The 26,453-nt window shown below is 41.2% G+C and overlaps 1 protein-coding gene across 10 annotated transcripts in view; it reads right to left on the bottom strand.

Annotated features, from left to right (window-relative positions):
- Positions 1-26,453, bottom strand: part of CELF2 (CUGBP Elav-like family member 2) — a 525,599-nt gene that overhangs the window by 276,956 nt on the left and 222,190 nt on the right. The window lies entirely within an intron of this gene.

Below are 26,453 nucleotides of genomic sequence, written 5' to 3'. Positions count from 1 at the left end.
AATGAGATGGATGACAAGGGACTCAGAGAAGCTCTCTGGGAGGTAAAAGAATTCTCATGCACGTACTGGTTCTGAGGATTCCTTCCGATGTCTATGATTACTGTTCTGTCTAGAGAGACTCGAGAAAGGAAATGAGGAGAACCTTGGACTAGATGAAAATAACAGCACATCAGGGATCCAGAAGCCATGAAAATGAGCACTGAGCCCACACGCCCAGGACATAAAAGAAATCAGGACAGTCTTAATGAGAATCAGGCAGGGCACCTAATGAGAACCTTAATATACTTTATCTTCCTTTTATATTTCACCTCAGTGGCCTCAGACGAGGCAAACCAAGAAAGAAGTATATTTGCTGAGTTCATACCCTGTACCCAGCTCCAGGCCGGCAGCCCGGGGAGATCTCCAGCTGCCTGCAGCAGGGCTTCACATCTGATCGCCTGACCAGAAGCAACAGCAACAGCAACCCCTGGGAGCTCGTTAGAAATGCAAACTCTCAGCCCCACCTTGGACCACTGAATCAGAAAGTCTGGGGACAGGCTGGGCTTTCGGGGTTTCAATCAAGCCCTGCAGTGCTTCTGGGGCACGGTTCTGTCTGAGAACCTCGGCAGACAGTCTAGCTGAGGAGGCATGAAATCACTAAGCAGCAGCTGGACATCAGAACCGAGCGGAAAGTCTGGAAAGCTCGGGCAGGCTCCCTGCACGTGCAGACTCTTCGTGACCAGGTCCTTGCCTTTAAAAACAAACCCGGGACATTCCCAATTCTGGGTTTGCTCTCTCACCGCCACCCCCAGAGGCTTAGATGAAGAAGAGGGAGAGAATGTGAACTCCCATTATAACAGCTAAATGAGCACGGAAGCTAATGGTTATTCTGAGGGTCCTGGCCAGAGTCGGTGCTACAGAAAGATCCATTTTTGTTCCCTAAATAGGCTATACACATATATGTTACCTTAAGGGGGTCTCTTTCTGTATTATTTTGTTACATTGTGTTTAGCAGCAGCCCGGCTCTCTTCTTCCAGGAGCTGAATGAGATACAGTTGGTGGGGGGAAGCAAAGGGAATATATCTGCATTTTATTGCCCTATTTAAAGCCCTTTTTACTACTCTACCTGATATCCTTCAGCAAAGCGATGCTAGAATGACTATTTCTTCAGCCAGAGTGCGCAAATGTTTTAAGATAGTAATAGTACTAATAAGTGCAGTTAACATTTACTGCACATCTTATTACGAGCCGGGTACTTGAAATGAATCATCTCTCTTAACTCTCACACAACCTCAGAAAGCGGCTACTGTCACTCATTCCATTCCTACAGGCGAGGAAATCGCAGATTAGGAGACAGTCTCAGCAGTACATAGTGCGTTCAGGACTGAAGTCAAGACTCAAACTTAGGTAAACCTGACTGTAAAAGCAAGTTCTTCCCTGCTGCATCATATTCTCTTGAATTATTTAGTCTACTGGAAGGCACTGGAACATTATCTTCACCAAAGTTAATATCAGCCTCACTTATTTTTGGCAATTACATGACATGGAATAAACAGACGAAAGGAAGGTTGGAAGGCATCTGAACAATGTGGAATTTTAAGGAATGATGTGCAACACAGCAAGATGAATGAATTAAGCTCTGCATGTTCAGCTTACACACATGAATACATTTTGTCGATATCCTGTTTGGTATCTTATGTTTTAGACAAGATTCTCAACAGCAGATTCTCACCCCTGGATGTTTATTAAAAAACTACTAGAACTCTATGCGTATATAAGTGAGATCTTTATCAGCAGGAGCACTGTAATAAGATATTATTACATTACAATATTATATCCTAGGGTATTATAATGCAAGGAGATTATCACATACTTGGCTAATAGGGTCCATACTGTTGTAATGTATTAAAACCAGCCTGACTAATAAAAACGACAACATAATCATAATCTTTGGTACTTGGGGCGGAAAACATTTTTCAGATAAGGTCTCAAAGCACCTGCCTCACATGCTTGCAAATTTATATATGAAGGAACTCTGCTATGGAAAGGCTTGCACAAATTTATACACGACTATAGGGAAGTCTTTTTGCAAAATGTAGGAAAGATTAAAAGCTCACCCAATACAGGCTGACAGCAAAACGATTCTGAATGATGCCAGGAAGAATAAAATAACCTGCTCACTCAAAAGTGATTTATTGAGTGCCCAGCACGTGCTAAGTCCAATCTCAGGCTATGAGGGTAGAGCAGTAAACCCAAGATAGGAAGTGTCTGCTATCTCAGAGCTTGCATCCCAATAGGTAGACAGAAAATAAACAAATAAGCAAATAAACATATGCTGGCATCTTCGGAGGACAGCTAAGAGCTAGAAGCTGGATGGCTAGAGTAGACCAAGGAGGAAACAGCAGGAACTGAGAGGTGTGGGGTAGTCAAGGGCTACAGGACAGCGTAAGGATGTTCGATTTCTTTCTAGGTTGGAAAAGAAGCCATTGGTGGGGGTGGGGGGGTTGACCAGGGGATCTGCAAGATCTTAAGTCCAGTGAGAGAGGATGTCTGGGTGAGATGACAGTGGTTTGGTCAAGGGAGTGACAACGAAGGGGCCTGAAGAGAAGCGACTATGGGATGAACCGGCAGGATTTGGTGATGGGCTGGATGTGGAGGATGAGAGGATAAGTTCAGAAGCATTTTAGGGTATGGCCCTGAGCAGCTGGGTACCATTCAAGTGAGATGGGGAATGGAATGGAGAGGGGAGCGAGAGTTTGGTTTGGGTCAAGTTTGAGATGCCAAGTACACACCCAAGTGGAGACAGGCAAGGAAGCAACTGGCTATTCAAGGCCAGTGTTCAGAGAAAAGGTTGAGGTTGGAGACACACAACTGGATAATGAAGAAACAAAACGCTCTGTTCCTGTGGTGGGGATATAAAAATAGATCGATTCCAGAATCATTATTTTTCCACATCTGGTTTTCCTAAAACACAGTGTGGCAGAAAAATAGTGACAATGATCAGGAAACACACATCCCCCCCCCGGCCCTGCCTATGACCCTCTGAGGGTTTGACTCTTACCTTCTATATCCTACACTTCTCATCTACAAAATAAACATAACTAAGAACAACACTGCAATAGACGATAACAAAAGTCGGTGAGAACGTAGAGAAATTAGAACCTCATACGCTATTGGTGGCAAGGCAAAATGGTGCATTCACTCTGGAAAACTGTCTGGCAATTCCTCAAAAAGTTAAACACAGAATTACCCTATGACCCAGCAATTCCACTCCTATTCGTATCTCCAAGAGAACTAAAAATATATGTTCACACAAACACCTGTACAGAATGTTCATAGCAGCCTTATTTATACCAACCAAAACAACCTAAATGTCCATCAACTGATGAACAAATAAACTGTGGTCTATCCATACAATGGAATACTACTCAGCCATAAAAGGAATAAAATACTGATAAAGGCTATAACATGGTGAACCTTGAAAACATTATGCTAAGAAGCCAGACACAGAGGTCCACATATTGCATGACTGCATTTATGTGAAATGTACAGAATAGGCAAATCCACAGACACAGAAAGCAGATGAATGGTTGCCTAGGGCTCACAGACTGGGACGGGGTGCTGGGAGGTGATCACCACGGGTAAGGTAGGGTTTCTTTTTGGGGGTGATGAAAATTCTGAAAATAGACAGCGATGATGGCTGTACAACTTTGTGAACATACTAAGAACCACTGAATTACACACTTCAGAAGGGTGACTATCTCAGTAAAACCAAACCAAACCAAACAAACGATAATGGGGGATGCCAGGTAGGGGGCGGGGGGTGACAGCCAATCACAGTTTCTCAGATAAAAAGAAAACCAGGTTGAAATCAATTGTTAGGAAAAACTCAGTGTGACTCTTTGAAAGTCCAGGGGGACTGTCAGATCATTTGTACACTGGGATGGCCATGATGCCTGCCAACTGTGTCCTCATTTCCACCTTGACTATGACCCTGGCTTCCAAAGAACCTGGACCTTTGATTTCCCAGTTAAAAGTTATTCAACTTACAGCAATGTTTTCACGCTCTCAAAAGCTCTGAATTAAATATAGTGTCTACTGTGGAATAATAACAGAAATATGAAAGGTCAGGTCATAAATATAAAATTTCCCTTTTTCCCCCAACAGAAAACCAACCTCTTGGTAATTTCCTGAAATACCAACCCCACGCTAAGCCCCCAGCTTTCCTTTTCATTGCATTTTACTAATGAGATTCTGATCATATTTCTGATGAAAACAGTTCATCACAAACGTTCTAGTCTATCCTGCTAACCATGTACCCATAACTGTGTCCCCAGGGAGATCATAACACAAATTTAGTGAAAACCAGATAGAGGATAATGGAACTAATCTCAGAAAGGTATAGCTAGGTATGCACCAAATATATGAAAATCCAAAAAACCCTGACAGAATTCTTTTTATATATAGTAACAGGGCTGTGAACATCCAAATATATCAGCTTAAATACTGTAAAATCTCTGGGATGCATTCAATTTTAAAAGGATTACTGTTATGTCCTGGATTACAGAGATCACACTGGGTAAACATCATGGAAAAGGGCCCAGAGAGATCTCTTTACATAAGGTAATTCTGTCAAGAAAATTATCTGGACAACTGGATGAGAAAAGTTCCTGTAACTTGATTGAACAGAAATTAAACATGTGTTAAGAAAACTAAGAAGTACGAGTCATATTTTTAACACGAAGCCTTACAATCTCAGTACCATCGACACCTGCAATGTTCACGTTATTTTCTCAGCCTCGTGAAACAAGAGGGTTTAGGAACTTCCTCTGATATGGCTTTCCAAGTGCTCCGGCTCCAAGTGTGAAAGGGAAATCCCAAAAAATGTGTGTTAATAGTGAACCACTATTCATAGCTAATGGGCCTTGGTGTTATACTATCACCTTCCTAACTCTATCCCACTTAGCAGTATAGACTGTGGTTGCTCCACCTCTTTTGGGGGTCTGCTTCTATGTCTTGGTAGTATCCCTATCTGTTATGGATGGAATGTTTGTATCCCCCACCAAATTTGTATGTTGAAGTCCTAACACCCAAAGTATTTGGAGGTGGAGCTTTAGGGGGCTAATTAAGTTTAGATAAGATTAGAGGATGGACCCCCATAATAGAATTAGTGCCCTTACAAGAAGAGGAAGAGACATCAGAACTTCTTCTCTCTGCCATGTAAGGATGCAGCAAAAAGGCAGTTGTGTGTAAACCAGGAAGAGAGCCCTCATCAAGAACCAAATCTTGCCAGTGCCTTGATCTTGGACTTCCCAGTTCCCAGAATTGTGGGAAATAACGTCTGTTGTTTACACACCCAGTATGTGGTATTTTGCTATAGCAGCCAGAACTAAGACACTACTAAGGGCAGGAGGCTAGAAGAAGAGCAACTAAAACAACCTATCACAGAGATGGAGGTAAACAACAGGTGCAACACAGCTGAATCATGGATAACTCTACAATGTAGAAGGTGAAATGGATGGAAGAAGGGAACTCACAAAATAGGAGGCAAGTAAAAAAAGCACTGTTTCTATGAATGGGGCTACAACTTGAGGATGCAGGGTTCTCCCAGCACCTAAAGCAGTCACTGGCACATAGCCGATATTTATTAAATGCCTGGCCTGAGCCAAGGAACAACAATTAAAATCATCGTATAGGGAAAAGGGAGTGACCAACCAGACCAGAATGACAAAAGCTGCAACACAATAAGCTACTACACAGGAAATACAGCATAAAATAGGTTTTTCCTGGTGGCTCACTGTTTTGTTGCTCCGAAATTAAAATTCCATACAAATTATACCTTTAAAGTTCCTATAAACTATTGTTACTTTGATTATATGATGCAATCTATCAGATGTGAAAATGTTATTATAGCAGATTAAGATCTTATCAAGCACTAACCATCAGTTGGTGTGTTTATAGAACAGAACCTATTTTATTTCTTCTCCAAAACACTGTGTCTGAGTCTTGTGAATGCTTGTTTTGTATTATCTCCATATCGTTGGAGACAATTTGCACAGAGAACATCATGAAGACACGGTTAAATACAGGAATGCCACTCTTTCCTTCTGCTTTGCACTGGCACGGGATTTCTTTCACTTCCTCCTGCCCCTGTTTCCCTTAGAATCACCTGGTCCCATTGCCAATGACATGTAAATGATACATTTTTTCAAAATTTACATTTTCCTAAGAGACACTGAACTCCCAGGAAATGGGAAATCTTCAATTAAAAACTGGTTTCTAATAGCCCGGATATACATTATCAACACATTTTGTTCTTCTCGATCCCTAGAATGTCTTTGAGATCCTTTCTGTAGAGGTGACATAGTAATATTAGCTTCATAAAATCATAATGGAGAAGATAATACCACCGTCTTCCCTGCCCCAGCCCCTCAATGTATATTATGTTCTGAAGTCATAAGGGATTTTAAAAAATCTCTATCTGCATATTTGAATTGCTTGGTCCTGTGGTCTCCTCCAGGGCACCGGCATAAAAGTGTAAAATGTAGGAAACATATAATTATCCCTTATTCTGTAATGAAACTAGCCTGAAAAACTGGTATGCAAGTTCCTACTTCAATGACCAGAGTTATGAAGCACACTTAACACCTATTTTCCACTGAGTGGCTTTCAATAAAGCTTTAAAAACAAACTTGTGACTCTTAAATTTTTTTTTCTTCAATAATGTGCATTTAGAAGTTCATAACACTTACGTAAGGACTCAAACGTGCACCCGGACAAATACGGCAAAGTGGTGCCTCTAGAGGTCAATGACTAAGTCCACAGCCAAAGAGCCCTGAAGTCCAGTTTTAGGACACTCAGCTTGGTGCCCTAAGAGTCTGAACTCAAGGATTTCAGGAAGTGCCGATGTCAGCTCCGATGACATGCTTTTGCTTGTGTGTCCCACACCCTGGCCTATGGCAGGAGCTCCAGGAGAATTTGCTCAGTTCATTTCAATCCTAGCAATGTTAGTTCTCGACTCTTCTTCCTTTTTCACCTGATGTGATGTGCCCTCACCTCCTCTGAGTTGTAGGAAGTTCTAGGTGCTGTGGGCATCAGCTCACTGAGTCTTGGTTTCTGATTTCAGGGTGCCATAGTCTAACGGGAGAGATGGAACAGGACTCAAGATGCTGCTGTGGGCACACAGGCACAGGATGCCAAGGGAGCACGGGGTGCTCGGCTGTGGGGGGCAGCGGTGGGGGGGGGATGGAATGAGAGGGCAAGGCAGTCGGCTTCCCACCGAAGGTGCTACCCCTCGCTCCATTTCCAAGATTCTGTAAAGCTTTCCAGTTTTAATTCCAAAATCACGTTTAATAATGGAGTTTCATCCCTGCCGGAAATGCTTTAATAAAAATGAACCCAACCTGTATAATCTAGCCTAATTATCTGATTTCAAGCCCATACCTGGGGGTTTCAAATATTAAAAGAGTTTTATGTGGGACATTTATACAAAAGGTTAGAGCACATTTTAAAACCATAATCCTTGGGAGTTTGGGATTAGCAGATGCAAACTATTATATATAAGATGGATAAACAGCAAGGTCCTACTGTATAGCACAGGGAACTATATTCAATATCCTCTGATAAACCATAATGGGAAAGAATATGAAAAAGAATATATATACGTATAACTGAATTATTTTGCTGTACAGCAGAAATTAACACAACAATGTAAATAAACTCTACTTCAATTTAAAAAAAAAATCCTTAAGAAAGAGCACTGAACCCCACCTCCATTTGTAATTTATGTCTGATCTCTACATGGATGGGTATAATATGCACGAAATCAGTGCTGCAATGGATATTCTAAGCTTCACTCTAGAATTCATTTTGATGGCTGTGTACTGCATAATACTGAATTGATCCCAGAAATTCTGTCAGGATTCCTTCTGTCCCAGCACCATAACTCTTTTAATGCATTTCCGGTAGAAGAGTAATCACTTTCTAGTAGGATTATCTTCACACCTTGCCTAAGTCGACAACCCTCCTGTATCAATAACTTAATAAGCCCCACAGTTTCACACACCACATACCTCCACCAGCACAGCCTGGCAATGTAACACAGTGCAAATCACCTTCCACACATTCTTTCTAAGAATTAGAAGCTTTTTTTATTTTATTTTTTCTCCTTAAGAATATAGGCCAGATGCAAGAGGATTTCACAAAGAGAAGCCGGAATGCAGGTGGGGTAGAGGGAAGTCACTTCTCCAATGAGGCTGAAGTGGGTCATTCCCCGCCCATGCCCCAATCTGACCCAGGCTCCTCCTTGCCCAGTGTGGCTTGGTCCCTCCAGAGGCAGCCACCTCTAGCAGCTGAGGGACAGACAGCACTGCACATGCCTGCCTTTGGCATCTCTTGCTCTCAGAGATGGTAGATTTCTAATTTAGCACGGCTATCTACTGGAGGTCTAGGCACTGTCAAGCATTTTTTTTTAAAACATCTTTATTGGGGTATAATTGCTTTACAGTGGTGTGTTAGTTTCTGCTTTATAACAAAGTGAATCAGCTATAGATATACATGTATCTCCATATCTCCTCCCTCCCACCCTCCCTATCCCACCCCACTAGGTGGTCACAAAGCACCTAGCTGATCTCCCTGTGCTATGCGGCTGCTTCCCACTAGCTATCTATTTTACATTCGGCAGTGTGTATATGTCCATGCCACTCTCTCACTTCATCCCAGTTTACCCTTCCCCTTCCCCCTCCCCACTGTCAAGCATTTTGACAAAATCCACTAAAAACCACAAACTAACATCACTTTGGTTTTGCTATAAACCTAAGCTCCTCGATAACGAAGGATTTAATGCTTTTCACTTTGCCCTGTTCATTAATTCAACCTATAGCTTGGTTCTTTCTTGCTCTCTACCTTTATGATTTTTTTTTTTAAAGTTTTGGGGCTATGGAACAGAAGCACATCATGGCACGAAAACCAGCTATTATGTCAGATCCACTTCAAAGAGGAGATGGAAATGTCAGTAAGAAATGAAATAGCCCAGCCTGGGCTGGGAGGTAACTTCATCTTGTGAAATATCACGTCTAATAAATAAATGAACAAACAACTCTCACTGTTTTTTCAGTAAATTACCAAACCCTTCCTGAGATTCATAATGCTCTTAATAAACTGTTGAAATGGAACTGCGGCCAACTCAAGGGTTCTCACTCAGGAAGCAGCCATCACCGAGCAGACGGACTCCATCCACCAGCTCCCACGACTGACTCGAAGCCCGGCCACCGAGGCAGAAACACGGCTCACCAAAGGACACCCAGATAGAAACCCAGATCAAACTCTGAGACACAGTTTCCCGCCACCCCAGTCAGGCTGGACAGGTTAGTTGAGGATATAAGCCGTCTAGAAAAGGAAGGTTGAGAACGACAAGCTGAGAATCAAAGACTGAGTAATGCAAGATGCCTAATATCTAGAAGACATGCAATGCGTACTTAATGACACAAAAAACACTGAGCCATATTGATGCTTCCCTCGGCCACCAGTGGGGAATGAGGCTAATTTTAAATCCCCAGAGAGGTTGTGGGGTAAAACTAAGAAAGGAACAGACCCTGGGGTACCATCTTCTCATCAGAAACTGGTCTAAGAAGGCTAAAAAAGATCAAGACACCACCAGATGGCAACACAGAGCCAAATATGATTCCCACGTATTTCTCTGGGATATACAACAACACTGGATCATAGGAATGGCCAATATATCACTGGAATGTCTACTTTTATGTTTAATAAAAGATAAGATTAGAGAAATAAAAATCGGTCCCCATAGAAACATAAATACTGAGACTGAAGAAGTCGCTTATCATTGTACAGAACGGACCCTCAATTAGTAACTGCACCTTTGCTGTGTAAATGGCAGGGGAATGTAATTAACAATTAATAGAAGCTGCCCTCAATTTAAAGCCTCCGAGGGAAGTAATTAAATTTGGTAGAAGCTGTAGCCTCTAAACAAAGATACATCATACAAATACAAAAGGAAACACAGATTTGAATAATAAATGCAAATTAGAAACAAGGTTTGACTATAGACGGCAGAGAAATGATCCTAAAATGATTTTTCCTAAGAAATGTTCTCTTCAAGAGACTAGTTTATGAACCTATTTTAATCTGGGCCAAGGTTTGATATGAATCCTGGCTGACGTTTCTTGAGAGCAACCTTACTTCCAGAGTATTTATGCATGCAGATCAGACAGCTTCCTGCCGCCTGAATTAGCGGTACAAGTACCTTTCATATCAGTGTGGATGTACTTGATATATACAGTGTCAACATTACTACCAGGGATGGAGCTTGCAAACACTGCTCTGCTTGTTGGTCGTGAAATACAATTGCCAGGCAGAATGTGTGTAGCTCCAGAGGGTAAATTAATGCCGGCAACCTGGTTATCAGCAGTCTTTAGCCTGCCTCTCTAAGCTTCTAATGGAAGCATTTAGGGAGCAGAAGCGTTACATCTGGCTACAGCTGCACATTACATGGTCCACTGAGACTCCGATGATGATGGCTGCACTGAATAACAAACAGCTGGGTATAAATGTTAAAAATCAGGAAATCGATTTTAAACACAGATTGCACAAATCCTCTGAAGTTCCAGCACCGAAGGAGAAAGACCAATTAGTGTGGAAGAGGACAAAAACGCATACCAGAGATTAAAATTCAAAAATATAGGTGGGCACCCTGGGGTCATCATTAATACCTTGGCTGGGCTCCGGCTGTTACTGTCTCACCACGGGCAGCATGAGGACAAACAAAGCCTGTGCATCAGATCATTTTCTGGCCCTCGTCACGCTCTAACTGAACCTTAACAGAACTGAGCCACCTAGTTGAGCTTTCCAGAATGGGGCAAAGTTATTTCATGAATTTAACGGAACTGAAGGGAAAGGCAACTTTGTAAATCTGGTCTCAGGGTCCTCAAACACTGAACCTATGTGCTGGGGGAAGGGTGATCAGACAAAGCCCTCCATGGGAATTTCCCAGGACAAGAGATTTTGTTTAGAAAGAAACATAAGTTAATGAGCTAGCCTGTCCCAAGGTGCCCAGCAGGGTACTAACACATTAGAAACAGCAAGGAAACTTCTGTTCAATTTTGAATAACTTTAGGTAAGGGAATGGGCCAGAGAAAGAGAGGCTAGAAATCGCTTTTTCTGAACGTTTCAAAGCGTGGATAACCCTTTTTGTGCAAAGGTTTGGGTTAGTCCTATGTATAGACTTTTAAAAGCTGGCAAACATGTTTATATTTAAGAAACCTAGTGATACAAGATCAGACATGAGAAGGGGGGGGCACGTAATTTATCATCCAAACTGGGACACTTTTTAGAGTGAAAGGCGGATGCTATTAGTGATGACGCCAGGATGATAGGTACAAACTGGGAGTATCCCAGCAAACCAGGACACATACACACTGTGTTTTGAGTTCCAACCTGGGGGTCATATCTGGAGCACCAGTTAAGTGGCTGCTATGCCATCAGCTTATTTTCACTCTCCGTGCCTACTTGTTCTCGAGATTCTAGATCTAGAGTAAAATCAAGAGTTTGTCTAAAGGAAGTTGAGGGAGCAAAAGGTTCGACAGGATAAAAATCCAGATCTCTTTGCTTGCACAATTATTTCTGTGGATCATACCTGATCCAGTCAGACCTAATGGAGTAGGTAAGGCACTATTACTCTTGCAGCTTTTTTAGATGGGAAAGAACTGCAATATTACAGATTTTGTTTAATGTTGTTTTCCCCCATCTCTCAGGCTGCCTGGATTCTACAATCCTGTTGTTTCCCCCCATCTCTCAGGCTGCCTGGATTCTACAATCCAAATGCCCAAGATCATAAATGTACATGCACATCACCACCAAGAGACCATGCTTCTTCCACTTAGTGTTCTTAGTAATAATACTTGTAAGGATTCTAGGAAGGATCTAGGTACAGCAGAAAAAAAAAAAAAATTGATGAGGCAATATCATATTTCCCTCATCTGATCTACAGGATGCGGAACGAAGGTCTTTTTTCTTTTTCCCACATCTTTATGGGAGTATAAATGCTTCACAGTGTTGTGTTAGTTTCTGCTGTACAATAAAGTGAATCAGCTATATGCATACATATATCCCCATATCCCCTCCCTCTTGAGCCTCTCTCCTTCCCTCCCTATCCCATCCCTCTAGGTCATCACAAAGCATGGAGTTGATCTCCTTGTGATAGGCAGCAGCTTCCCACTCACCATGAAACTTAAAAGCTTTTGCACAGCAAAGGAAACCATAAGCAAGATGAAAAGACAACCCTCAGAATGGGAGAAAATATTTGCAAATGAAACAACAGACAAAGGATTAATCTCCAAAATATATGAAGGTCTTAAGAAAGATGTAACAGTTAAATTTTTATTTCCCAACAAGAAAATCCTTTACTAATCTAACAGAACCCAAAGCAAATAGTGCAAAGCCTTCTTCATCTTAAACCAGTATATCCCAGAAAAAGAAACAAAGTGAGAGACAAAAGCTCAGAGTAACCAAATGTTTAACTTAAAATATGAACCACTGTTAACACTCTAGAAGATTTTGTAACACCAAGAACAGGCAGTAACCATTCAGTACATTATGAGACTTCAAATGTTTGTGTTGAGGTTGACAATACACGCTGCAACTCTTGTTCACTAGCAGGAATTTCAGAGTTATAAAAAGAAAAAAAAAAGAAACACAGATTTCAGTACAGAAAATGTTTAGGTGGTTTCCACAGAACAACTGATCAATTCAGCCAAATAATAGGTCAGCTGTGACTCATAAATCCTCAACTCCACAGCTGTCCAACTTAATTTTAACTATTCAATCTGCAGGACAAACTGTAAAACGACTACACACTTCCTGGCTCCCGCTCTGCCTACTACACCACAGTGGAATCAATTTGCTATTGTAGCAGCAAACAAGAAACCCGAGAATCAGACAACTTTAAAAGCTAATTAACTTTGGTTCTAGGCTAATTACATTTCTTAAAGTAAGTTGTGCTGATTGGTTAAGAGCCCAAGCTATTGGAAGCCCAGGCACTTACAGACATAAACACATAACCTGTCAAAAAAAGTGTGCTGCTGAACATGAAGGAGTGTTTGTAATCCACAGAGAGAATTGATGAAATACACAAATTAAGCTGCCCTCATTTATACCTCACAATCGGGCAATTATATTATGGAGACTGGCTAGGTCTCACAATTTCCGCTGCAAAAGAAGCGTCAACAGCTACAACAATCCCTTTACATTTTTAAAAATGAAACACACACACTACCCTTGTTGATGTGTTGTATTACTTAGAGAGCCCTTTACTTGGACCTCCAAATTATCTCATTTCAGCTCCATGAATGTTAAAAATACTGAACGTAACTTTATTATTACAGTATAAAGTGGTTTGTCCAAAATCCAACTGTACACATGTTTGAGTGTATAATTTATGTTAGAAAAGGTTACATATATATGTGTGTATATGTATACACACACACACACACACACACACAAACACACACACGGGAGCATCCAATTCACCAGGTATACACCAGAACTAAATGGATTTCAACTGTCCACACTTTAATTATGACCTGTTAAACACATGGGGGTCCTACCTGAAAGGGCAGAACTCGACAGAATCAGGAAAGGTTGGTGGGTTTTCTGAGCAGCCTGACTCAAGTATTTGCTCTGCTCCTTTTCTGGATTAAAGCATCACAATGATTTTTTTCTTTAGTTTTGCTAAGAGTTTGAACTCTACTAGGGCCTAGCGAGTGAGTTGTGATTTTGTGAACCATCATGAAAATGACAAGTTTAATACTGTATAAACAAATTAACAATAACAACGTCACCATAATTTCTTCCTCCCGTTTGCTTTCCACCAAAAACCAGGGAACATTTTCTATTTCATGGGTTCCCTGGATTTTCAGATGCTAATCAACGATGAGCAACATACTAAGGTCAGGCATGTCAGATTCTCTTTTTTAAAATTCCACGTGGTTTAAGCTCTCATTGAAATTAGACATGGGGTCTTATCCTGTGTCTAGAAGAGCAAGGTTGGCCAGAATGTTTTCCTTGTCCCATGGCCAGGCTCTAAGACCAAGGCAAGAGTTTACCTTGCAGTAGGTCCCCATGGGGGCAATCTTTTTTTTTTAATTGCACCCTAGGTGGGAGGTGAGGCTGCTTGAAGACAATATAATGTTGTACAGATATAACAGTATCTGTCCCAGGAAGGCAACAATGTCTTCACCTCAGCCAACTCCCTCAACTTGGCCGACCATGCCTGGATCTAAATCAAATCGTGGTTTCTGGTTTTACATCCTGGAAGGAGAGGATTTGGGAGAGGCGCTGTGACTGTGACAGCGCTGACAATGGAGCCGGCAAAGTACTAAAGGAGTAACAACGTTTTCCTCCAATTTTATGATCATCACTGGGAACCCAGCATTTTGACGAAGTGTTCAAACATCAGAGAATGGAGTTGGTATCATGTTGTTGAGAGCCACGGCATTGGGCCTTATAGTTTGATTTCTGAAAGCCTTATAATGAGGGTGGAGTGGATATACATTCCATTCTTTGGCTGTATTTTTGTTCAACAAAGCCTGCAATTTTCAGTCACTTGAAAATGTAATTACAGATAATGTTTGCATCAGTAGCAAGAATACAATAAGCACATGGGGCACGAAAACTCCACTCCAATCACATCCTCTTAGGTTACAACGCGCGCGTCTCCTGCTAAGAGTAAAGGCATTTCAACAAGCTAATATCTGGTATGAAATGGTGGTGTGGGTTAGACCAACCCAGGCATGAATTCTACGCTAACTTTTCTACTGCCCATTCCTTTACTCTGGATAGCTACGCAGGAAACACACATCTCTGATTTGCTGAAAACCCAGGGTCCCATCAAATGTTTATGCACTTGAGCAAAATGCTATGGAAAGGTCAAAGGTGTACTGACACTTGAAAGGGACCAGGGGCCACGGCTGAGTTGGTCACCACCGTCAATCATCTAAAATCCATGCGTTATCATGTTCAGAGACACTTATTCTACTGCCGACCCCTCTGGCTCATTTATGAAGGAGGAGGTAAAACTGCAAGTAACTATAGAAAGGACACAGCAGCAAGTCACCACATGAGGGGGCCAATGGGGACCGAATGCCACCCAAGAGCTTTATTCTAATTCACAAGAAGGCACACTATGGGCTGGAGGCACCCTGAGAAAGGTGTTCCTCTAAATCAATGCAAAAATCAGGAAGTTGGAAGTAAATGCAGGGTGGGATGCCAGGTGTCTAATGAAATCCCCCAAAGAAACTTCTTCCTGGAAGAGGCAGTTATCTCTCTCTCTTTTTTAAGTGTATTTATTTATTTATTTATTTATTTTTAACATCTTTATTGGAGTATAATTGCTTTACAGTGGTGTGTTAGTTGCTGCTGTATAACAAAGTGAATCAGCTATACGTATACACATATCCCCATATCTCCTCCCTCTTGCATCTCCCTCCCACCCTCCCTAACCCGCCTCTCTAGGTGGTCACAAAGCACGAAGCTGATCTCCCTGTGCTATGTGGCTGCTTCCCACTAGCTCTCTGTTTTACATTTGGTAGTGTATATATGTCAATGCCACTCTCTCACTTCGTCCCAGCTTACCCTACTCCCTCCCCGTGTCCTGAAGTCCATTCTCTACATCTGTCTCTTCTCTTTATTCCTGTCCTGCCCCTAGGTTCTTCAGAACCTTTTTTTTTTTTTAGATTGCATATATATGTGTTAGCATACGGTATTGGTTTTTCTCTTTCAGACAATGATCTTTTTAAAGGAAGAATAAGGAGCCACCTTAACATTCAATGTTAACTGCTTCCTTATCTCAGCTGTAAGACAGACCCTGCCTCTGGCATTAAGATATCTTGACTTTGCTATGGTGCCCCTTTCTTCTGACAACTTTTACAACACTCTTGCCTTCTAAACTCAGAAACTGGTCTGGCTATGAAACAAAAATCAAGAAATTTATGTGAAAGAGCACATAAAAAGCAGGTTATTATTATTAGTTCATAGCTAAGAAACTATTTCATACTCAGGATCCACAAACTCAGCTGCCAATTCGCCAACACATCTAGAAGTTCAACCTGTTTATGGTCATACAAGGTTCTAGGGATCCCTCAAAAGACAAAGCAACCTTCTGGGCCAGAATGGAAGCTGGCACAGTAGAAAGAGCTCAGGCTTTGGAAATGGATACAAATACGTGCCTTTACCTTCTAGAACCTCCCTTTTCTCATTTGCAAAATTGGAACAATACAACTTACCTTGCAAAAGTTTTCTGAAGAGTACTGATAACTTATACAAATCCCTTAGCTTAATGGCTGACCCACAGTATATCCTAAATCAAGAACAGCAAATGTTATAAAACATTTCAGAAAGCGTACCCACAGGAAGGCAACATCCTTTAAAGCGTTAGGAATCAGAATTAGGAGAAACATACTAAAAAGAAGTATTTAATTGTCAAAGAATTACAGTTTTGTTGACACCAAAAAACATATTTTGGCTTCTAGGTAGACACCATTATTTTATTGAACAGACAACTCAAAATCAATTTGGATCACAAGTATCACGTTCTGAGTAGACCTGAAAAAAACAAGACACAGTCAGAGGCGAGATCAAGGCCATCCCGTGGCTTCTGAGGCCGACAAGAGTCTAATTTTGGTCACTTTTTATGATAGCTGGACACAAAATCTTGGCCCAATTGAAAGGCTGCCTATAAAGTCAATTAGACGTCCTTGACGCTAAGATAAAATGTGCCAATTACAAAGAACTCATCAATTTGTAGAGAAACATTTGTAGTATCTGCAAGGCAGACCCTTCTCGAAAGATTCTGCCAGATTTCATCCAGAGACCTCATGTTCCTCTCCCGACAATGTCAGAAACAGCCGTCATCTCGGATAGTGCCCGAGTTCAGCCTAGCGCTAAGTGGTTTGCTAGGGGGGCAAGGGATTCTTGGTTTGGGAGGTCACGTTCATGGCCTGGGGTTGGGGGGGGGGGCAGTGTCTCACAGGCAACATCACTCTCTTGGCCAGAGTGGGTGCTGCGTGGCCTCTGGCCCACCATGGAGGACATTCCTCAGCTAATGGACTCAGAGGAGGCTCTGAGCTTCCCAACTGAATCTGATCATGTCTGATCTTAATCAATCAAGTGACTTATAATGTTAGGATCAAACCTTCACACTAGCTGTAGCAGCTCTGGCTTCTCAGGACTTCGAGGACCTTACTGGCTATGTCAGGAGAAGAAGAGCCTGTATAGTAGGGCAGAAAAACAATAACTATGATGAATCCTGTGGCGGGATGCACACCTCCACCCATTGTGCCAACTCCTAAAATCACTGATTCCTCTTCCAAGTCATTTCCTCCTTCAGAGACTCTCCTGGCACGTTGTGGCCTGAGCACCTAACGAGGCCAGCAGGTGGCAGGGTCTACAATACTCGCCTCCACGTTCACATCATTGAAATTGTTTTCTTAAGGGTTGGGTTTCTGTTGGGGTTAGGAGTCCCATCACGTGAGAAGCAGCCTTCCTATGGTGCAGCTGAGTCTCCTTCCATAAGAAAATCAAGATCTATTTCAGCTGATGTAGAGATGGGCTTTTTCCAAATGCACTTATGGAGATACCGGGATGGAGATACTGCTTTTTGCTTCACCCCATCCCAGAATGCAAGGTCTGACCACGAGTTCAGTTGGAACACAAACTGTATTTTTTTTTTAATTTTTTTAAAAATTATTTATTTATTTATTTATTTATTTTTGGCTGTGTTGGGTCTTCGTTTCTGTGCGTGGGCTTTCTCAAGTTGTGGCAAGTGGGGGCCACTCTTCATCGCGGTGCGCGGGCCTCTCACTGTCGTGGCCTCTCTTATTGAGGAGCACAAGCTCCAGACGTGCGGGCTCAGTAGTTGTGGCTCACGGGCCTAGTTGCTCCGTGGCATGTGGGATCTTCCCAGACCAGGGCTCGAACCCGTGTCCCCTGCATTGGCAGGCAGATTCTCAACCACTGCGCCACCAGGGAAGCCCTGTATTTTATTTCTCAATCATCAAGCAGAAAGAGGAGAGAGAGAGAGAAAAAAAAAATCAGTCTTCTTAATGTGGTCCTGGGAACGGAGCATTTTCTGCACGTCTATATGGAAGCCATACTACTTTATGGGTCTTTGGCTGAGACTTTAAAGCATGAATGTTCTGAGGGAGAAAACATTAACTGGTCAGTTGTAATGAAGTTTCCCTGAGTTTCATTCTCCCAGGAAAGGCAGGTGAACTTTCAGTCGATCTTAAGTACCACAAAGCTGTAAAATATTTAGGTTATAACTCCTCTCCCGACATCAGCTTCACAATAATTCTGGGGCACAGGTAAGAAGCGTATCTTATTATCCTTATTTTCTAGATGAGGAATCTTGACAAGTCACCTGAGACTTGAAGGGGGCATGGAACAAGTCAGAAGACAAGCCAGGAGAAGGCAGGAGACTCTTGTTTAGTAAAGGACCCTTAGCCTTCAAGGATGACCTTCTAACGCATTGCTGGAGAGATCATAAAGCCATGTCGCTGGTGATGCCATTCTGCTACACACAGCAGATCCCGACGCAGGGCAAGCGTCCCCGACAAGCAGAAACGACCCATGAGGAAGTTCTAACTCAAGGTTAAAACTCACGCATAGCCAACAGAATTAAAATGGTTTCTATACAAAGAACAATCTTTCCTAAAATCTTCCTGAGAGAAAAGAAGATTCTGTGGCAGGGGCTCAGCTAACAGGAAAAAAAAAATGCTCTGCCTTTAAGTCTCCTCTTCAACACGGTGCTCCGTGAGGGACCTGGAAACACCAGAAGTAAGTAAAAACCTGCTCGGAAGTGCTCTAGTAATACAGAAACGGAAGAAATATTGCCCGTCAGTAGATGCTGGCAGCAACTTTTTGCCGTCGAAGAGGAAGAGAGAAGTAGGAAAAAAGAGGAAAATATGGGCTTTTTGTGAAAAGAAAGAAGTACCCTGACAGGTCGCATTAGAATGTAAAATGTAGGTGACTTAATATTATTGTCTCGAGATGGACCCGCCAGTTGCGTTAACCAGCCATCAGGGCTTGCGTGTTGCCTTTGAATCCTGATGCCACGCAAGATGGCGGGATGGACCGTGGGAGCCACAAGGAAGGATGTTACAAGCACGAACTGAAGGGAATAATTGCAGTTGGAGGCCTCCTGGTGACAATTTTGAGAAGGCAAACACAGCTGCAGCAGAGCCAAATATAGCGGGCCAAGACAATGACATCCATAAAGTTAATCATTCGAAATATGCTGCCCTTCTGCCCAACCAGAAAACTCAACACCCCTCTATAGCCTAGGAAGTCAAAATATAGTTCATGCACAGAAACACACAGCTGTGCCAGTGGAATTTACTGCAAGTGACGACCAAGGTGTTTGGACGCTGTCCTCCCTCTCAAGGCTGTGGTTCTGAGAACTGTGTTGTGGACGGATGTGGCCCCTTCTCTTGAAATTCAGGAAACTGCTCAAAAGAGGGATAATTAATGGGGCTTAGAGAAGCCCACTGAATCTTAGAGAAGATTCAAATAAAAGAACAGGAAAGATATACATAAGGAAAACCTAGGAAAGGCATAAAGAGAACTTCAGGAAGAGCTATGCCGTTGATGACCTAAAGACGTCTGGGTTAGGGTACAAGGAATCAGGAGCGCTGCGTCAAAGCAGAACAAAATGAATATCCGTTAGTCCGCTACCAAAAGCTTTCCTTCCTTACGCTTTTTCCTATCATCTTTCACTTTTTTTATTCCCCAAAGATTTTTTTTCCAAGGAGAAAATGAAATGTCAGATTTCAGCCTGCATTTGCTTCACCTGTATGACGCCCAAGGTCTACTCTGGAGACGCACAGAGAAAACAACTGGGTGAGAGGTGTGCGTGCATGTTGAAGAAGGTTTACACCAATTCACCTCCTTACGGCTGCATAGATCTCCCATAACTTTAGCCTTTTTAAGATGTTCAGTTGATGTGTTGGAGTCCTACTAGACACAATCAAAATCTTGAGTTCTCCTTTCAACAGCGATAGGAAGCTATGGGATAATGGTCTGGACCATACAAGATGGCGGCAGCAGGCAAGAAGCACAAGGTGAGGAATTTGGTCTGATGGGCACCAGCGTGTCTACACGAAAAAATATCAGTGGAGGGTCTACTGTCAGGCTTCTGTGAAGAGTCTTTCTTTCTTCCTACTTGAAACCTGTAAGGTTTTGACAGTAGCAACAACTCAATTGCAACTGAGAAACGTCCCCAAGTCTGGGGACTTTTTGGCAAGGAGAGAAAAGCCACTCAACTGGGTGGGAAGCATCTCAGCTTTTCACCCAGAAGGTATGACAGAACCATCACAGTGAACCTCTTTTCTGTCCTTTAACAAAAGCTACTCTGAGGTTCTGGGCCAAAGAGTCAAAACAAAGTCCTAAGAACTACTTCCAGCAGTGTCACTAACATGAGGTACATCTTTGGTCAAGATGTTAAACCTTCTTGAATCTTAAACGTTTCAGTTATGAATGTAAGAATCCATTAAACACATGTTACGTTGTACACATATTTCCTAACTTTTAGAGCCAAAGGCCATTAAATGGAAGATATTTTAAGAAAGTGAGGAATTATGCCCAAGCTAGTTTTCCATATATCTATTTCACCTATATTTACATACATATGTATATATACATGTGTGTGCACACATTTTATATACACATTTACAGCCAGGTGAATAACATTATTTTCCTCTTTTAGCCTAAAGGACCAACTGATTTTGTGTCACATAAATCTGGTACAACTTTCCTGTTATTGGGGGAGACCAGGAGATAGGAAGACATCATTCAAGGAAAAGGATCTAAAATACCACCTTAAAATTTAATGAGCCCGGGACTTCCCTGGTGGCGCAGTAGTTAAGAATCCATCTACCAATGCAGGGGTCACGGGTTCGAGCCCTGGTCCAGGAAGATCCCACATGCCACGGGGCAACTAAGCCCGTGTGCCACAACTACTGAAGCTCACGTGCCTAGAGCCCATGCTCCGCAACAAGAGAAGCCACCATAATGAGAAGCCCGTGCACCGCAATGAAGAGTTGCCCCTACTTGCAGCAACTAGAGAAAGACCGCGCGCAGCGACGAAGACCCAATGCAGCCAAAAATAAATAAACAAATTTAAATTTAAAAAAAATTTAATGAGCCCAAGTCCAGCTATGAACTCCCTTCTGAAAAGACACGAAAATTAAGCCTTTCAACATAAAAACATAGAATTTTCGATCCTAGTATGGAAGCTGGAGAACTATTCACTCCCATGACACTCAAAAAAAAAATTTTTTTTTTAAAGCTGGGCAAAAATGATGTCAAATGTCAAAGAAATCAGCTGAAATTAATTGCCTTCTCTCTGAGGAGTGAGTCAGCACCATCATCTGTGAACCTCGGAAATCTTCAGTCTTGTTTGAGCCTATAAATGTCAGACAAAGCAGCTGCTGGGTTGGGGGAACTTGATTTCCATCGTCATGACAGAGCCATAAACAATCTCCCCGAGAAAACAAACCTCTGACTTCTTTAATTATTAAGGCTTAAAATCCAAACACTTCACGTACCCCATTTTTAAAGCACTATCACTATTAAAGGAATCCTGTACCTATCTGTCTCTTACCCTTCTACTGATGGAAAGGGAGCACAGATCATTTAAACTGAGGTCTCTTTCAAATAGGTTTCTTTATTTAAAATCTGACCTTACGTAAAAGGCCATATAAGTCTGGCAGAAAAGTTGAGAATAATAAACCAAAATGGTATTTTAGTCTAAATGCAGCCTAAACTTAATTTACATACATATTTAGGAGGGAAAACTGAAAAAAAATGGGTCTAGTAATTTGCCAGCAAGTTGGCTCTGAGGCATTCATTCAAATGGAGTAATTAAAATTTAACCAAAAACCGAATTTGTACTCATCTGTCATTTTGAGAGCCATATGATTACATATTTATTAGCATTCCATTTTAAATCATCAGCTGATTTTAAAGCATCACTCTCAGTATCTGAACATAATATACAATCTGCAGTTCATAAAACCGACTGTTCATAAAACTCCGGGGGTAGCACTGTGCAAGCGTAAATCTCAAATATGCTCACAAGGCATTTCAACCACATAAGTGGAATTGTATTTCTATAAAACTAGTTGGAGTAATCACTTTCTGTCGTGATTTAGAACAAATGGGCAGAGTGAAGCTGCTGAAAATCCCCTGTATGTTTCCCCCTTTCTTTTTAAAGTCCTTTCGGAAGAGTCTAAAGCTCACAGTAAATGAAAAAGACAGTCCCAGGAGGAGATGGGGGGGTTTCCATCCCTTTACATCTAGATTCAGAGCATGAGAATATTGGATGGCACAATTAAACAGTGATGATGCTAAAGGGGGATAATTATTTTACAATTACCTGCGAGCATCACATTTACCGCGCTAATTAGTTTTTGTTTCCCACCAAGGTTTTTCCAGGAATGTGCAGCTCCGTTTCCCTTGAAGTTCAGCAAGAGCTTTTTCTTAAGGAAAAATAAAAATGCATTTTCTGCACTGCTACACAAGTAGCACAGCACCGTCGTTGGCTTCCTTATATTCCCCACCAGCTCCCTGATAGTGGAAACACACACAAGGGCACGAGAACGGGGAGGTGCTAAAGAACTGGAAATCATTCGTACTTTCCAAAGCCTCCCTTCCGCAGTTTTGTAGAACAAATATGACACTGAGAAATAGCTAACTCTTCGTGATGGCCTAATCCACCAACACAAAGCAAAAATCCAAGCCTCCCCTGAAAAAACAAAACCCTCCAGTACTAACACTCTAAATTGGAAATAAAGACTTTTTAAGTTTGGGTGAGGTTCAGCATAGGAAGTGAAAGACATCAGTGACTTACTGATTTATCATTGGGCTCCTTGTAACGTGTTGAAAATACCCAGGTTTTCCAACGAAATGCAAATAAGAGATACTGGTAGTATAAACAGCTGTGAGGTTGGTTGCTACAGTGACATCAGATCCCCCCCCCCATCATCCATGTCTACATATAAGCCTCAACCATGATCACATTTATCAGATTATTACCCGTCTTTTCATGAGAAGGGAATGAGTGTTGAACTTGTAAGAAAACCACAAGGTAAGAGTAAGGAGAAATGAAAAGTCTGGGGGTTTATGTTAAAAAAAGGAAGGAAACTGCAGTCTTTTATCAGAGGCCAAATATACTATTGTTATAGTGGTGAGAGCAGGGGTGGGGGGAGTAGGTAAACACTCAGAGATGGAAAACATTCTTAATGATCCCATGAACCACTAGGTTCATACCTGAAAATCTTATCTTCTTTTCATCTTGTCTTGCAAGGTTCTTATTCCTCCCAGCTCACCGCATCTCATCAACAGATGCCAGAGTAATCTCAATCCAGCAAATTACAATTAAATAGCAATACTCAACAATTAAAATAATACCTCTAACCCAAATCAAAGATAACATTAGTGTTCTAAAATGCCAATGTGGGAGGAGTTTTCGGTTTCAGGAAGCAGCTGATACTGAAATAGGCACTGAGAAATCCCACCTGAAAATGCTTCTTTAAAAATTTCCTTATAGAACCATATACACAGCTCTTCTTTTAGAGTCTTTGCATTTTAATCTCCTCTCATGTCTATCAAGGAATCGGGTGACGAATCTCAGTGCTGTATTTTATTATTGGTAATGGCATTTCCTAAATATACTTTATATGCCATATGGAAAAAAAAAAAGGGAACTCAATGTCTTTGACCTTCATCTTGCTGGTACTCAGTAAACAAAAAAAAGTTTTTAATTAAAGTATATTCTCTTTAGTTCATTAGCATATGGAATAACAGTGTGAATTTGAATCAAACAAGAGAGTGATCAATTCACTAATTGAATCAAATTAGAATCAAATTAGAGAGTCAATCCTGAATCGGTGATATGAATTTCCTATCGTGCTCCATCATTCTCAAGTGACAATTATGGTTTCCCAACAACAACTCAGTCCTCTCTTCTCTCCTCATCAACACTTAAACATGCATTTATATAACACACACGCGCACACACACAAACCACAGCTTTGCCATTTACTGCCTACATGGCATGTGCAAGAATGTAATCTCTTTAAGTATCACCTGTAAAATGGGTACAATACCCACCTTGCATATCTACTATGACAGCGTACGTAAAGTGTCCTGGTACATAGCAGGCAGGCATTCAATGAATGACTCATGTTCTTCTCATTTTAGTGGGGAGAGGGAAACAGTAATTACACTGCCTTCTTGGACTGGTCCCATTGCCCCTCTAATAGCTTCTTCATCTATAAAACAAGGAGGTCTGGTGAGATGGTCTCCAAAGCCTCTTTCAACTTTAACAATTATGTCCCTAGAACTGCTGGCCAGTTTAATTAGACCCTGATAGACATCTTTCCAGTTATCCCAACTTGGGAGGACTCAACAAAAAGGTTAATGCACCAAGTTGACTCAGAATAACTTTTTCTCCTTGTCAGTAAGGTTACTCACGGAATGTGAAAAAAATAAGATTTCGTATTAATTTACTGGTAGCTTCTCCTCAGCATCTTATTCTAACATCACAAATTTGAACTAACATGTTTAAAGGTGCATTCATAGATTTTTCCACCTGTAATTTCTCAACTCCAAGATAGCATGTCTTAGATTTTGTTTAAAATTTGTGTAAAAATTCAAAAACATTAAAAAAAAGAAGTCCAATGCATACATACGATCATTCAAAAGGTGAAACAAAGAAAGACACTCATCCCCGACTCCAATCCAAAACCAAGTGCCCCAGTTTAAAACAGAATTTTTTAAATATCAGTTGTTTTTATTTTCATTATGCTTTTTCGCAAATGACATTCTATTTCATTACGCTTTTTTGCAAATGACATTCTAAACACAAAGACAACAAAACTGTGATAGTTAAGATTATTTAAAAGGTCCATTTCCATGTACAGTTTTGATGTTGAACATCTAAAACCCCAAGACTTTGAAGCCTATGTCATAACAATTCTATACCCACTACAGAGCCTTAAACGATCTGGGCTCTTTAAACACTTGATGGCTCATGGGGCCATGAAGCGTAATCATTTACCTCAAAAGCTATTTGTTCATCTGCCTTGAGGACTCAAACATATTACATCTTGCAAACTTATCTAATATATTCTTGTGGGAAAACGTCATTGAAAATATGTTCTACTGCTTTAGAAAATCAACACCAGAAAAGCCCTGTGCTTTATATAAGTTCCTTTTAGGAACAGGCCAATAATCTAGCTGACGGCAATTTAGTCCGAATGGCAATACACCATAAACAACCACCGGTCCAGAAAACAATAAACCCGCAAAGCTATCTTGGTGATAAGATATACTTCGAGTGGGTTTCAAGCATTTTCAACTTATCACATTCCTTCCCACGCACCCCTATTCCCCAAAGACAGTCTCTAACGTGAGTTAATTACAAACTCTTTCGGAAAACATGCTACAGTATTCTCAGGGCTAAGGAAACATAAAATCATTATCTTGGAAACAAATAATAAAGTTATCATTTACAAGTCCTCTGTTTTTCTTTTTTTCTAGGTTCAATTAAGCAAGAGTTGACAAACACTGAAAACAATTTGAGTTTGATTCCAAAATAACTAACACATGGAAGAGAAGTGGGTAGAAGTTATATTAGGATTTGTCTAGCAGACTCCATCACTAAGACAAAAAGGCTCTATTCAGAGCAAACAGTTTGAATGAGCCACATTCATCCACCAAATGAAAAGGACAAATTAAACTTCCATAATTAATAATTTAACTGACAAGAGATAGCATCTTTCAGAGGCCATTAACACTTTACATTCAGAGAGTATTCTTAGCAGGTGACCATCGATTCAAAACCACTATCAAGCCAATTCTTTGGTTCCGCACCAACTCTCTTACAGAGGAGAAAACACGGAACTTTCAAACTAGCTAATGTGCAAACATGTATTAAACGCCTATACAGACAGCCATTTTAAGAGGGGGGAGAGGACAGAGATCTCTCAAAACAAATATCATGGGAACAGTACTAATCAAGATTACTTTCACAGAGAAAACTGCCAAAGGGAAATTCAATATTTTAATCTACATTATCTGATTATCTTAGTTGGGACAATGAACCTGATCATGTGTAAAAGCAAGTTAACATTCTTAATATCGACTAGAAGGACAATTCACATTTAACAGACTTTCATCCCTCTCCCCAGCTTTTTTTTTTTTCTCCCAAATCCTAGGGGCTCAAATAATTGGCCACTGCGGAGTTTCTCAAGAATCTCTCAGCTCATAACATTTAACATCCTAGAAAAAGAATCTAGCACCGTAGGGGAAAGTTAGTTGCCAGGGAAATGGATCATAAAGCTCAGAATGGCCTGAAAATTGCACAGGATAGAGCAAAGTGCCAGAAATAATATGAACGT

Source organism: Balaenoptera borealis (genome assembly GCF_965194805.1).
Source record: "Balaenoptera borealis genome assembly, chromosome: 3".
Taxonomy (NCBI): Eukaryota; Metazoa; Chordata; class Mammalia; order Artiodactyla; family Balaenopteridae; genus Balaenoptera; species Balaenoptera borealis.
The sequence above is the reverse complement of the archived record's forward strand: the minus strand, read 5'-3'. Positions and strand labels throughout refer to the sequence as shown.